Raw genomic sequence first — 15,363 nt, forward strand, 5'->3', positions numbered from 1 at the left:
TCGGCTAAGAGGATACAAGGGATCCTTCATGGAGGTCAATATCCACCATGGGATGATATGAAGGCCCTTATGAGAGCCATGTATGTACTGAAGAGATATAGATAAGGGTTGTTTGATAAGTTGTACAATTTGAGATAAGAAGACAAAAGTGTTGAAGCATACTATAATGAATTTCAAAATCTACTCTTGAAGATTGATTAAAACGAGGATGAAGAGCACACCAAGATCCAGTTTAAGGTAGGATCGAATCAAGAGATTGCCTCTCGAATGGTAATACACAAGTTTGCCCAGATAGATGATCTTTTAGAAGTGGCTTTTGATGTTGAGGGAGATATTAAGTTGGAGAAGGAGGCAACTAAGCCTAAGGTGGGGAATCAATTTTCCTCCAATTAGAGTCAAGGCTCCAACTTTAAGAAGATTTTTGAGAAGAAGATCATTGAGAAGAGTGCTCCAAAGTATCCACGTAGTAAAGAAGGTAATCCTAATCTTAAGGGTACTTAATGCTTTAAATGTCAAGGATAGGGTCACTGAATGAGTGAGTGTCCAACAAGATGAGCCATCATACTTTGAGAAGGTGATCCATACTATAAAGATGAAGTGAAGCATGAGGAAGGAGTTAGAGATCTTGATGAAAATGTGGAGATTGATGTGAATCCATGTGATGGGGATCTTACCGTTCCAAATTTGCTAGTCAACAAGGTACCGATGGAGGATGTTTGGCCTCAAGAAGGTGAGCTTAGCATTCCACTTTACTTAGATACACATATTATGTTCCCTACCACTTCTAAGAACTCACCGAAATTCCTTGATCTTGAACATGTTAAACTCTTGAATTTGAGGACAAATTCTCTTCAAGAAAGAGAGGATGATACAAGCGAAAGTGCATCATGGCCATGATTTAGGGATGAAGAGGAATATTGTGATCCCCTATGAGGAGATCAGAAGAATGAAGACTACTTTGTTATGTTTTGGGCTTTGAGTCACTTTTGGGCCCATTGTGTAATAAATAGTCCATGGCTATAAATTTTTAGTTTTTTTCATTTTTAGGCAGATGATTTTGGATATGTTTTTAATACATTTAAGAGTGTTTTGTAGAAACTTGTTGTGAGTTTCTTTAGTTGTTTAGAAACGTGGGTGATCGGGAATCCGTTCTCGTTTGTGTCCTCGTAAGAGGTTGGTATTGTCGGTGATTGATAGGAAGGTCTAGGGTTTAGTATACCCTTGGTTGTCCTCTCGTTATCGGTTTATGTCAATCTATCTATCCTTTACGTTATTTATTTCATTTTTCTTTATTTGTTCTTATTTGGTATTTGTTTCCATTTTCGTGTTTTACGCCTCGTATCACCTCACTAATGTATTAATAAAAGATGTTGATGCAAGGAATTTTACGTCAAAAGTTTGTGGTTCTTCACCAGGTTTATCACCTCTATTATTAGACACCACAACAAACTTAACATCAGGTAGTTTTTTCTCAAAATCCATAGCTGTTTTGGATGACTTGTTATCAGGAAATTTACCCTCATGGCATAGCAATGCATTATTAATATCAGATGCATTCACCATCTCACAATTTGAATTTTTCTCTATCTAGTTTTTCAAATCGGGATGATAATTTTCCAAATTTGCTTTAGCTCCATTGTATGTTGTGTCTGTTCCATTAATATTTTTTTGCACGGGTCCATAGTTACTCACTGGATTTAAGTCAAAAGGTAAAACTGGAAATTCACCAAGTCAGTGGCCACAGTTGATTCCCCATTATGTACCCTAATATGATTTTGAGAACTGACTAGATATGTACTCTGATACAAAGACCCTAGGCTTTCTTGAGCAGAAGACACACCGAGTGACGATAACTTTGCAGGTAAAAAGTTCAAAGAGAAAAACGAGCTTATTCCCTCTTGCGAGTAGTAAGCTGATCTTTTTCCATATTCCTGAAGTTTTGAATCCGAAATGGCATGCGAAATTCCATTCTGAGTAACAGTGGAAGTATATCCCAGTAATACACCCATTTCATCATTTGGTTTGTTCAAAGAGAGCAGTCATTTCCTTGGGTCATTTTCTTTCAAAAGAGTACTTCTGAGAGCTTCCATCACATTATTCCAATGTTGGAGCAACAAAGTCTCTATTGAGGCCATCGTGATGTGAAAGCAGTTTGTTGTCAAAGAGAACCAGAAACCTACTGATGTCTCATTGAATTACTGCAACTTTCTTTACCAGTGTCTTATTTAGTATGGAAATTTTATTTAGTAATGTACAAAGCATATTTGTCAATAAAATTGACTGAATAGGTTACACGGGATAGTACTGGGTGGTTTTTTTTGGATGCTATTGGATTTCAGTTAACATAATATTGTGATCTATTAACTTTTGTCGATATCTTATCATATTTGAGTTATGAAATGTACCATGTGTTTCGTGTGTCGAACAAACCATTGATGAGGGATTTTAAATCTATGTTTCAAAAGGTTAAGCCCAAGAGGAAGTTACCTGAAACTGTGGCTGTGAGTGGCAATGCAATTACTGCTTTTTGTTTGGCCTATAAGACTATTGTGGAGTGTTGATACAATAGGATATTTGGGTTTGTTTTAACAGTCAACTTATTGAATTATGGGGGAGATTTGTATAGGAGAAACTAAGAGTATTCAAATTATATTTGGCTGGAAAGGAATGCACTTAATTTGACTGGTAAAATTCTTAACTTTCCTCTGAAGAAAAGAAAAAAGTTATCCACAAAATTTGTTATGTATACAAATCATTCAGTGTAAACATATACAACATGCAAGACATAAATTACTATGAAAAATTGTAATGCGGCACGACACAAGTTACTATAATAATTGTACTTCTATAAACTGTATTAGATGGAACAGATAGATGTTGAACTAGCTAAATTACTAGCTTTAGTAATCCTATCTATGACGTTATAAGAACTAGGAGACTCTCACATCCAGTGTTTTCTTCTAGTTCTCTTTTGATATTCATAGATGAAACCTGAAGAGAGTCGACACAGTCAATTAGTTCACTAAGTCACAATGTTGGAATATCCACAAAGCTAGGAGGGATCTCCTTGAAGTAGTAGCAAGTTCTTAGAACTAGCTTGTCAAGCACAAGAAAAGATGCATCTGAAGCATTCCATTCTCCTATTGTCACCCCATGTAACTTCAAGTATTTGAGTGTATGAAACTCTAGAGGTGTGACTTCTCAAATCTCATCGTCCAAACAAAATTCCCTAAAGAGTGTTGGTCGTCCCAATTTTTTGAGACGTTAGATTGAAATTCAAAATAACGAAAGTACCTTTTCCAACAAATATTCGATGAGTTGCGTTTCTGGTAATTTTGATATGCCTCTCCTATTAGTATTTTAATAAAGAGACATCTTGTAGATGAAATGTTATGTCCTTTAATTTTGTGGCTTTCACCAATTCTATTTAATCGTCCAAAGATTTCTCTTCTTCCAAACGATCAAGTTCAAGTTTCCCGTTTTCCTGTAGAATTTCTTAGTTAGACATCATATATATCTATGAACTTATGCCAAAGGTAATAATTGTTTATGTATGTATGTACAAAATATTTTGTTTTTACTTTTTTGAACCAGCTACACCCTATCATCTAATGTATATATATTTTCTTATCATTGTTTGGGATTTTGGCTGAGAAACTTAATTCGTTTTGCTTATCAGATAAAAAAATGATCTTCTTTTCAATTTTGTGTTCATTCATTAACTTAGTACCCCAGTTATTGATATTAAATATAATTATTTATATATATATAAAATATGTGTACAAGAGACTTAATGACATTTTTAATGCTAAGATTAATTTTTAAGAAGTTGTGTTCATGAAAGACGAGTAAGTAATCTGTACAACTTGTGTTGCATGTATCCCGTCATTTAATGATTAGCAATGTAGGCAACTTAATTGGAATATAGATAGTTGTTAAATTCTGATCTTTTAATTCTCCTTTTATGAAATTTGACAAATAATTATATCAAACACATTTTATGTTTGAATCTATTATAGAGAATTTAATTGTAGGCAAAAAAACAAGAAAGTTTTGTTTTTCCTATCTTATAGATGTATGAAGCCATTATTTTATTAAAATTATCGCACGAAGCACGGCTCAGTTTGCTAGTTATATATGTAGAGATATGTTATAGATTTTGGAATTGATTGAAGAGTATGAATCATGAGTCCCCTTTTAATGATGAAATTTATGCATTTACTAATGTTGTGGACTGTTTAATGAAGGATGATATGCTTGAGTTTCAAATGCTTCTATATCAAATTTGCATCATCGTTTATGTGCATTCAAAGAGGTGTTTCTTGTTTCTAATGATTTGGTTCTCTTATGAAAATTTGTATATGATTATGAAAGAGACGACCACCTAAGAGTTAAGTCTTTAAAGGAAAACATTTTTCTTAAACTTGTATGTCTTATTTCGAATACAAGAAACTCTTGTTTGATATTTTGAATCATTTATGGTGGTCAATAATATGTTTTTGAATAAAGGTCTATGGAGTTTATATGATATGATTTATACGGTTTGCAAGTCTTGGTATGATGATACCAATGTAGACATTGCTCTTTTAGACTCAAAATAAGAATTTGGGAAAAAGTGTATGTTTTACAGAACTAAAATGGGATCTAAGAGAGTTAGATAGTTATCCAAAGAAGGCATGAGTTGAAAGCTTATTACTCGAAATTGTGTTTTGCTAATGCGGAAGTAATTCTTTCCTAAAAAATAGATAGTTTACTAGACAAGATACTTCAATCCTTACGGCAAACTCGAATTGGGGGCTTGGCCGACGAGTTAATGACAGACCCATAGCCCGTGGTTTAATAGACTTGTAGGGCATACCGTCTTGCTCAGAATTAATAAAAAGAGTTGAGTTTATGCTTTTATAGGATCGACTGAAGTTTTTTATTATGCCCATGTATTTTGATTCTATATTGTTAAATTGTTTTAATAATGCCACTGTTGTTTTGTATAAGGAAATGTACATTGTTTTTGGATTGTTCTACATACCAATACATTCCAAGTATTGATCATCCTCGGGCGGCTTCATTTCTCATAATGTAGGTTCTGAGGCTTAGTCCTGTGGTTCAACATAATAGTAGGATATCCCTGAAGCTTCAAAGTTGGTGTGCCCTTCATATTTTGGAAGACATCTATTCATATATTTAATTTCTTTCAGTTTATGATTCGGTTGGGGGCCTTGTCACAGCTTAGATAGATAATCACTAGTAGAGGCTTCGTAGACTAGATTTGGTTATTGTTTTGTTATAACTTCATTATATCTTCAACATTTTGATGATTTATGCTTATGATAGTATGTTAAGGGGTCTCTCAAGCCTTCATGGTTCGAGATGCTCATCGTGGCCAGGGCCTCAGCTTGGGTTGTGACAAACTTGGTATCAGAGGATAGTTCAAGGTCCCAAGGTATCTACGAAGTCGTGTAGAGTAGAGTCCCTTTTATGGGTGTTTGGCGCACCATACTTATGAAGGAAAGTCTATGAGTCATTTAGAAATGTATCCCATTGTTCATGTTCTAGTTCGTGCTGCAGAGTCTAGTTACAATGAAATTCTCCTAACTTATGACTTTTTGCATTTCAGATTATGCTTCCCTGAAGATCCAACTGTTAGGAAACTCAGCTTGAACCTTCGTCTCTACTGGGTCAAATACTAAGAAGGTCCATCCTACTCAAGGGATGCAGACCCGGCATAAAGCTCATACTCTGAATTTCACTGCTACTCCTAAGGTTCCACCAGCCCCACCTAGTCCACCTCGAGCTCCACAAGTTGGTATTAATCATATGCAATCCCTACAGAGAGAGGTCTCAAATGCTAAGTTATATCAGTCCATTCATATGTTGGCTCAGATTGTGGAAGCGCAGTCTCGTCAGTCTGACCATGTGGGTTTTGTCACTGTCTCATCTAAAGTTACTAGGGTTGGTTAATTCATAAGGCTGGATCTTCCCTCCCCCCCCCCCCCCCACACACTTTTTTTGGTTCTAAGGTCAATGAAAATTATTAAACCCCAAAATTTCAACGATTTGATTTTGATACCTCTTTCATGTTTAATGGTGATTTTTGAGTTAAATTATGATGAAGAATGATAATGGGACTATTAGGTAATGTTTCAGAATTTTCAGAATGCATATGGGTTCATCTCGAGACCCCAAAATAATGAGGGTCTACGATAAGGGTGTGCCATACCCAACGACGCAGATTCTTTGAGGGACTTTTTGGTCTTTCGCCTATTAAATGACTTTTACACCATAATAAAAACAAATCTCATCCTCATAACGCATATTAAACGATCATTCTTCTCCCCAAATCCTCAAGAACACAAAAGAAGGTTTTTCTTTCCAAGATTCAAGGTTTCAAGGTCCCAATTTAAGTTTTCTTCAAAAAATTCATCAATTCCAGGTATGTGGGGTTTGAACAAGGATATTCTTCCATCCTTGTGCCCAAAAGTTTGATTTTTAATTGAAATTTAAGAAATTAATTTACTAGGTTCTTATGCTTTAAAGATGATGATATTTTCTCATGAGTTAAATCTTATTTAGTACAATATTTCTTGTTAAATTATGTTTTATTCATGAAAGTGATTTTATGCATTGAGTTTGATATTTTGACATGATTTTCTATGAGTTGATAAATGATTAAAATTTTGAGCATTTGTGTACTCAGTTTACAAGACGTTCAAGTTTATTAGTTCAAGTTATAAAGTATTACAACATGATTTAAGTTTATTTTTGATCTTATGATCTCAGATAAGTTATGAAATTCACATTTTCTTTATGAGTATGATTTAAGTAAGATAAACATAGTTGGTTTCAGTTTATAAATTCATATGCTATTTTAAGGTAAATTTCATAAGTATGAGCAAACGAGTATATATTTTGAGAGTAGTATTTATCACTGAGAGGAGAATATGGGTTGTGTATATCCTATTTCCTAGAAGCCACTGTAGGTTTAACGGACCTCACCAGAGAATGTCTCTTCGTCTCAAATGGGCTAAGTTTAGTGATCGCTTTAAGTTATGGTTTTATTCCAATGGAAAGAGTATTACAACTCTCTTCAATATGGGTAAGACGTTTAACTCCATGATAGCTTATGTGGCTTATGTCGGTTATAAGAATCTCCTACAAAGTGTAGATTTTAGAAACTAAGTGTAATGACTCACAACCCTTATTCAGATGTTATTTTATGATTTATGCTTATGTTATTTCAGCTTTCAGTTTTATTCATGATCAAGGTGAATTCACCTACACTTAGCATGCATGTTTATATTTATGACATATAACAAGTTTTATTTAGTGCATTCACCCTCATAGACTAAGTATATTCCAAAAGTACTAACCACATATATATTTGTGTGGCTCATTGTTTCATAATGTAGGTTCTGGTGTTCGGCCCCAGCAACACAACTATTTACGATCACTACTTACTATATCTATCTAGTTGGTGATTCCTCATAGTTCGAGGGACAAACTTATATTGATTTCAGATGTTGATTATTATTAATTCAAAAGTTACATTTTTAGTTTGAGTCGTCTGGGGTCTATCCTAGTGGCTCTTTTGTTTTAGGTGAAGGCTTTTCCAGACTAGTCACACAATGTATTCCTTCATTCTTCATGGATTTGAATGTTACTAAGTTACAATATTCTATTGAGATTGATCTTTTATTTGAATACAAATTATGATTTTTTTGTTAGTTTTTGCTCATGTTTCAAGTTAATGTAGTAGATTTTAGAGCCTAATAAATATCAAGGGTTGGTTTGGGGCTACTTATAGTCATAAGCATCATGTAACGTCCAGGGGGTATCTTTGGGGAATTACAAACTTGGTATCAGAGCCTAAGGGTTTAAGGAGTCCTAGGGAGTCTGAAAAGCCATGTTACATAGAGTCTTGATTATGGGTGTGAAGTGCACCACACTTATGGGAAAGAGACAGTGAAATGTATTAGGAACCATCCCTTCTTTCATAATCTCTATCATGCTCTGAATTTATTTTCATCTGCTTTAATATGTGCTTTCATGTGATAGAGAAGGTTTTCTCATAGAGCTTATACCTACAGAAATGGTAATCAGCCAGCCCCACTCCAACCTGCAAACCCTCTAAATGAGAATGCCTCTTATGGTGAGTTTCGAACTGTCTTCCAAATGTTAGCTTAGGCTGTGAATATAAATGCTCAGGGAAATCAACTAGTAGTAGTCCCATTTCAGCAGAATGGTAACTTAGTTACAAAAAGAGTTTGAGAATTCATTAGTATGAATCCACCTGGGTTCTTTGGGTCAAAGGCGAATGAGGATCTTTGATTTTTTATTGATAATATGAAGAAAATTACTCAGATTATGCATGTTGCCGAAGAGGAAAGTGTGGAATTTTTTTCTTATCAATTGAAGGATATTGGTTATGCCTGGTTTACTATGTGGTAGAAATTTAGGGGTGAGAATGCATCTTCTATGAGTTAGGACGTACTTTAAATAACTTTTCTGGAGAGGTTCTTTCCTCGGGAGATTAGGGAGGCTAAGGTAAAAGAGTTTATGAACCTGGGTAGGGCTCTATGTTTGTGAAGCAATACTACCTTAAGTTTACTCAGATAGCTAAATTTGCACCAAAGTTATTGCTAGATTCCATAGCTCTTGCACCAAAGTTATTGCTAGATTCCATAGCTCTTATGAGTAAGTTTCTCATTGGAGTATAGAACTTGGTTGTCAAAAGGTATATGATTGCCACGTTAATTGGGGATATGGATATCGATCAATTTATGACTCATACACAGAATATTGAGATAGAAGTTAAAGGAATGGGAGAGATGGATAAAAAAGGATAGAATCGGACAATTTGAGTTCAATAGGTAGAAGTCAGGATGTAGAAATCATTTTCAATTTTAGAGCCACTCATAAATACCTGCATCATAATTATACAGTTCCATTGCACCCCTAACTAAGAAAGAGTAGTGGGCATAGCTCCAACTTTTAGATCCCATGATAGTATTGTTCGGAGACCCAATTATCCAGCCTGCATAAAGTGTGGTAAGGACCATCCATGCGAGTTCTTAATGGGTATAGATAGTTGTTATGGTTGTGGTATAATGGTCCACAGGATCAAGGAATGCCATTTTACTAAGAAAGGAAGTTAGATATTTAACCTCAGACTCAATCCACAAATTAGCAACTCAGTCAGGCGGCCTTGCTCCACAACAGGGCACATCATCCAATACCGATAGAGGTTAGCGTAAAAATTAGTTTTATGCTATACTGTCTTGTTAGGAGCCGGAGAGCTCCCTAGATATATTGACTGGTATGCTTCGTATCTTTCATTTGATGTTTATGTATTATTAGATCCAGCGCCAACCCTCTCTTTTATGACCCCTCTTATTGCTGTTAATTTTGGTGTGAGTCCTGAAAGTCTTTCTGAACCTTTTTCAGCTTCCACCCTAGTGGGTGAGTCAGTTATCACTAGACGAATGTATAGAAAGTGCCCTAGTACAGTCCTCCATAGGGTCACTTCAAAAAATTTAATAGAGGTAGAGATGATAGATTTTGATAAAATTCTAGGCATGGATTGGCTTTATTCATGCTATGCATCAGTCGATTATTGCACCCGAGTGGTGAAGTTTTAGTTACCTAGTATGTCTATCCTCGACTAGAAGGGCATTTAAGTATCTCCTAAGGGGTGTTTCATCTTTTATCTCAAATCTAGAAAGTTAATATCAAAAGGGTATATCTACCACTTAATCCAAGTTAAGGATACCAAGTCTGAAACCACAAACATTTAGTCAATAAGTTTCCTAAAGTTTTCCCAAAGGATCTACTTGAGGTACCTCCCAATAGAGAAATAGAGTTCAAAATTGATCTTCTTCTAGATACCTAACTTATCTCTATTCTTTCCTATCATATGTCCTCGATTAAGCTTACAGATTTGAAAGAGCTACTTAAGGACCTTTTAGATAAAGAATTCATCAAGCTTAGTGTCTCAAATGTGTATAGATTACAAACAGTTAAACAAGCTCACCATCAAGAATAAGTTCCCCATCCCTAGAAATGATGACTTATTTGACCATCTTCAGGGCACCCATTGGTTTGCAAAGATTGATCTCGATCCAGGGTATTATTAGTTGAAGGCCAAAGAGTGACATTCTGAAGACTGTTTTTAGAACCCTATATGGTCACTTTGAGTTTGTGGCTATGTCTTTGGGGCTAAAAAATACTCGTGCAACCTTTATGGATCTAATGATGTTAGGTTCTTAAAGTACTTGGATATGTTTGTTATTGTCTTCATAGATGACATACTTGTTTACTCTCAAAGTAAGGAAGAGCATGCATAACATTTGAGGATAGTGTTGCAAAACCTCAAGGATCGTCAGTTGTATGCGAAGCTTAGTAAATACAAATTTTGGTTGGAGTCTGTTACCTTTTTGGGGCATATGATTTTGGGTGCAGCTATTCGTGTAGACCCTCAAAAACCTGATGCAGTAAAGCACTGGCCTAGGCCCATTACTCCATTTGATATTCAGAGTTTTCTAGGTTTATCCGATTACTATATGAGGTTTGATAAGGTTTTTTCCTCAATAGTTGCACCATTGAACAAGTTGACACAAAAGAAAGTGAAGTTTATATGGTCAGATAAATGTGAGAAGAGTTTTCAAGATTTAAAGGATAGGTTGACTTCAACACTAGTGTTAGCCCTGCCAAATATGTTAGATGGATTTATGATGGATTATGATACCTCCAAATTTAAGTTAGGTTGTGTTTGATGCAGAATGAGAAGGTAATAGCATACGCCTCTAGACAACTTAAAGACCTCGAGAAGAATTATCCAACTCATGATTTAGAGTTGGCAGTTGTTGTATTTGCCTTGAAAATTTGGAAACACTATTTGTATGGTGTATAGGATGATATTTTCATCGATCATAAGAGTCTACAATATGTATTTACCAGAAATAGTTAAATCTTCATCAACGAAGGTGGTTTGAGTTGTTAAAAGATTATGACTTGAATGTGCTCTACCATTCGGGTAAAGAGAATGTAATGGCAAACACATTGAGTAGATTTTCTATAGGTAGTATGGCCTATGTGGAAAAATAATATAAGGAGTTAGCCAAGGAAGTGCATAGATTATACAATTCGGGTGTATGTTTACTTGATATGGATGATGGGGGTGTAGTGGTTCAGAAAGGTTTAAAGTCATCTTTAGTGGTGGAAATAAAGGAGAAGCAGCATAATGATCTCATACTTAGTCAAGTAATAGATGCAGTTTAGTAGTAGAAGGTTGAGGTTTTCTCCTAAGAGAGAGATGGCATACTTAGTCGGCTATGTGTTCCCAATGTTGATGGATTGAGAGTTACAATATTGACATAAGCCCAGTATTTGATTCATCCTGATGCTACTAAGATATGTTAGGACCTACGGTAAACTTATTGGTGGAATGGTATAAAGAGGGACATACCAGAATTTGTGGCTAAGTGTCCCAATTGTCAGCAGTTAAAGATTGAGCATCAAAGGCCATGAGGTACACTTCAAGATATTAGCATTCCTACATGAAAGTGGGAGGTCATTAATATAAATTTTATTACGAGACTTTCTCACACCAGATATCAGTATAATTTAATCTGGGTCATCATGGATCGAATGACCATGTCAGCATATTCCTTACAAGTTAAGACCTCAAATACAGCGGAAGATTATGATAAGTTTTATATTTGAGATTTATTGAAACTCCATAGGATTCCCTTGTCTATTATTTCAGACAAAGGTACGTAATTCACTTCTCATTTTTGGCAATTATTTTAGAAGGGCCTTGGAAAAAAGGTAAAGCTCAGTATGGCTTTCCATCTACAGACAGATGGTCAGGTTGAGTGTAAAATTTAATCATTGAAAGATCTGCTTAGAGCTTGTGTGATAGACATCAAAGGAAATTTGGATGATCATTTACCCTTAATTGAGTTTTCCTATAACAATAGTTAACATGCTAGTATCCAGATGGCTCCATTTAAAGAATTGTATAGGTGTAGGTGTAGATCAGTATAGGCTGGCTCGAGATTGGCGAAGAAGCCTTGGTTGGGTTGGATTCTATTCTTGAATCTATGTAGAAGGTTCAGTTGATTCATGAAAGTTTAAAACTTCTCAAAGTCTTCAGAAATCATATTCTAATATGACAAAGAGAGAACTAAAATTTAAAGTGGGTGACTGGGTGTTTCCAAAAGAGTCTCCCATGAAAGGGGTGATGAGATTCGGTAGGAAAGGAAACCTAAGTCCCCCATATAATGGTCCTTATGAAATAGTGAGGGCGTTGGGGAATTTGTTTATAAGTTAGACCTTCCATCAGATTTAGCTACTGTCCATCTTATTTTCATGTGTCGATATTAAAGAAGTGCATTGGAGATCCCTCTTTAGTAGTACCCATAGAAATTATTGGTGTGAAAGATAGTCTATCTTTCAAGGAGATTCCAGTTCAAATTCTAGATCGACAAGTTCGAAGATTAAGGAACAAAAAGGTAGCTTTGGTGAAAGTTCTTTGGAGAAATCAAACAGTTGAGGAAGTGACATAGAAAGCAGAGGCAGATATGATGAATCTATATCCTTATCTATTTACTCTCGGATAGAGTTTGTTTAAGGTAAGACTCCTTTAACTACATTCTATTCACCAATATGCTTACTTTTACTTTATGAAGTTCACATCTAATAAGTCATTTTAGTTGTAAGCTCATGATTGAGGTGAATGATCTAAGTGTAGAGTAAGATAAGTTTCATGCATCATCTTAATAACCCCATAAGATAGGTTGTCTTTCTTTCTAGACCTTCATTCGAGGGTGAATGGTCCCAAGGGGGAGACACTATTAGAATCTAAAATTTCAAAGATTTGATTTTGCTACCTCCTTCGTGGTTTGTGGTGATTTTTAGGTTGAATTATGATTAAAAAAATAATAATGTGGGGAGGGGGGGGGGAGGTGGACTATTAGGCAGTTTTTCGGAATTTTCAAAATGCATTTGGGGTCATCTTAGGATCCCAAAATGGTAAGGGCCCATGATAAGAGCGTGCCACGCCCATTGATGCAGAAATACTAATTTTGTTTTTTAGTTTTATTTTAGGGAATTTTCGGTCTTTCACCTTTAAAATGACTTACCAATCATAATAAACACAAATCCTACCCTCATAACTCAGATTAAACGATCTCTATTCTCTCTAAACCTTCAAGAACATAAAAAAAGTGTGTTCTCTCCAAGATTTAAGCTTTAAAGGTCCCAATTCAAGTTTTTTTCAAGAAATTCATCAAGTCCAGGTGTGTGGGGTTTGAACAAGGATATTCTTTAGTCCTTATTCCCAAAGGTTATGCTTTTAATTTAACTTTAAGAAATTAATTTACTAGGGTGTACCTACTTTTCTTATGAGTTAAAGATTATGATGTTTCCTCATGTGATGGGGCCTTATTTAGCACAAGATTACATGTTTACTTATGTTTTATCCATGAATGTTATCTTTTGCATGGAGTTTAATATTATGACATGATATTCTATGAGTTGGTAACTGATTACAACTTTGAGCATTTGTGTACTCAGCTTACAAGAAGTTCAAGATTATTAGTTCAAGTTACAAAGTGTTACAACATGATTTAAGTTTAGTTTTGATCTTATGATCTCATATAAGTTACGAAATTCATGATTTTGTTATGAGTATGAAATAAGCAATAGAAGCATGGTTGGTTTTAGTTTATAAACCCATATGCTATTTTAAGGTATTCTTCATTGTTATAAGCTAATGAGTATATATTTTTAGAGTAGTATTTAGCACCAAGAGGGGAATATGGGTTTAGCGCATCTAATTTCCCATAAACTATGTGCCACCATAGGTTTAAGGGACCTTTCTAAAGAGTGTCTCTTTTCCCCAAAGAGCCTAAGCTTACTGTTCACTCTAAGTTAAGATTCTATTCTGATGGAATGGGTAAAACAACTCTCCTCAGTATGTGTAAGACGTTGGACTCTATAATAGCTCACATGGTTTATGTCAGTTATAAGAATCTTCCACAAAAGTAAAGATTTTGGAAACTAAGTGTAATGACTCACAATCCTTATTCAGATATTGTTTTATGATTTATGCTTATGTTATTTAATCTTTTAATTTTATTCATGATCAAGACGAGTCCATATACACTTAACATCCATGTTTTCAGTTATGGCATAAAACAAGTTTTACTTATTGCATTCACACCCATATACTTAGTATATTCCAGAAGTACTGACCATATATATGTCTGTGTGGCTATATTGTTTCATAATGTAAGTTCTGGTGTTCATTCCCAATAGCATGACTAGCCACGATAACCACTTCCTACATCCACTAGTTGGTAAGTCCTCATAGTTCGAGTTCCAAGATTATTTTGATTTTAGATATTGATTATTATTAAATTAAAAGTTATGCCTTTAGTTCTAGTCAGTTGGGGTCTGTCCCAGTGGCTCTTCAGTTTTAGTTATTGGCTTGTCTAAACTAGTCAGACAGCGTGTTCCTTCAATCCTCATAGATTTGAATATTATTGAGTTACAATAATTTATTAAGATTTCTCTATTATTTGAATCTAGTTTATAAATTTTTTTGTCAATTTCCTCTTATGTTTTAAGTTAATGTAGTAGAGTTTAGAGCCTAATAGATATCATAGGTTAGTTTGGGGCTGCTTGTAGTCCTAAGCCCCACGTAACATCCAAGGGTATCTTTGGGGCGTTACAAAAATCCTCAAGAGTTCATGGATGGGATGGATAAAATATTTAGTGTTATGCATGCTAATGATACAAAGGGGGTAGAATGTGCACTATATTAGTTGAAGAGAGTGGCTTACTAGTGGTATGACGAGTGGGAAGAGTTGAGGGGTGAAAATGTCAAACAAGCTGTGTGGGAGAAGTTTTTTGATGATTTTCTTAACCACTTATTTCCTCGGGAGTTAAAGAAGGATAAGGATGAGGAATTTTTGAATCTAAAGTAGGGGAAAATGAGTGTCAAAGAGTATGCACTGAAATTTACCTAATTGTCTTGTTTAGGACCTACATGAGAAAGTTTGCATTTGGACTTTCTGGTAATATGGTATTAGAATGTAAAGGGAGTATACTGAATAGCGATATGGATATATCTAGCCTTGTTGTGTACATGGAGTAGGTAGAGGAAGAGAAGAAGAAGCAGGCAGAGTTAGAGGAGAAGCAAACCAAGAGGGTTAAGTCTACAAGTCAGGATGTTAACCAACAATAGTGTGGAAAATAAGGGCAAAAAAGTGCAATAAGAAATTTTGGGGTAATGTTCAGTTGTCAACTAGTGCACCTGCACCCAGACCTTCAGTCGATCAGTAATTCAGGACCAGCAACAGG

The sequence above is a fragment of the Capsicum annuum genome, chromosome 8 (genome assembly GCF_002878395.1).
Source record: "Capsicum annuum cultivar UCD-10X-F1 chromosome 8, UCD10Xv1.1, whole genome shotgun sequence".
NCBI classification, from domain to species: domain Eukaryota; kingdom Viridiplantae; phylum Streptophyta; class Magnoliopsida; order Solanales; family Solanaceae; genus Capsicum; species Capsicum annuum.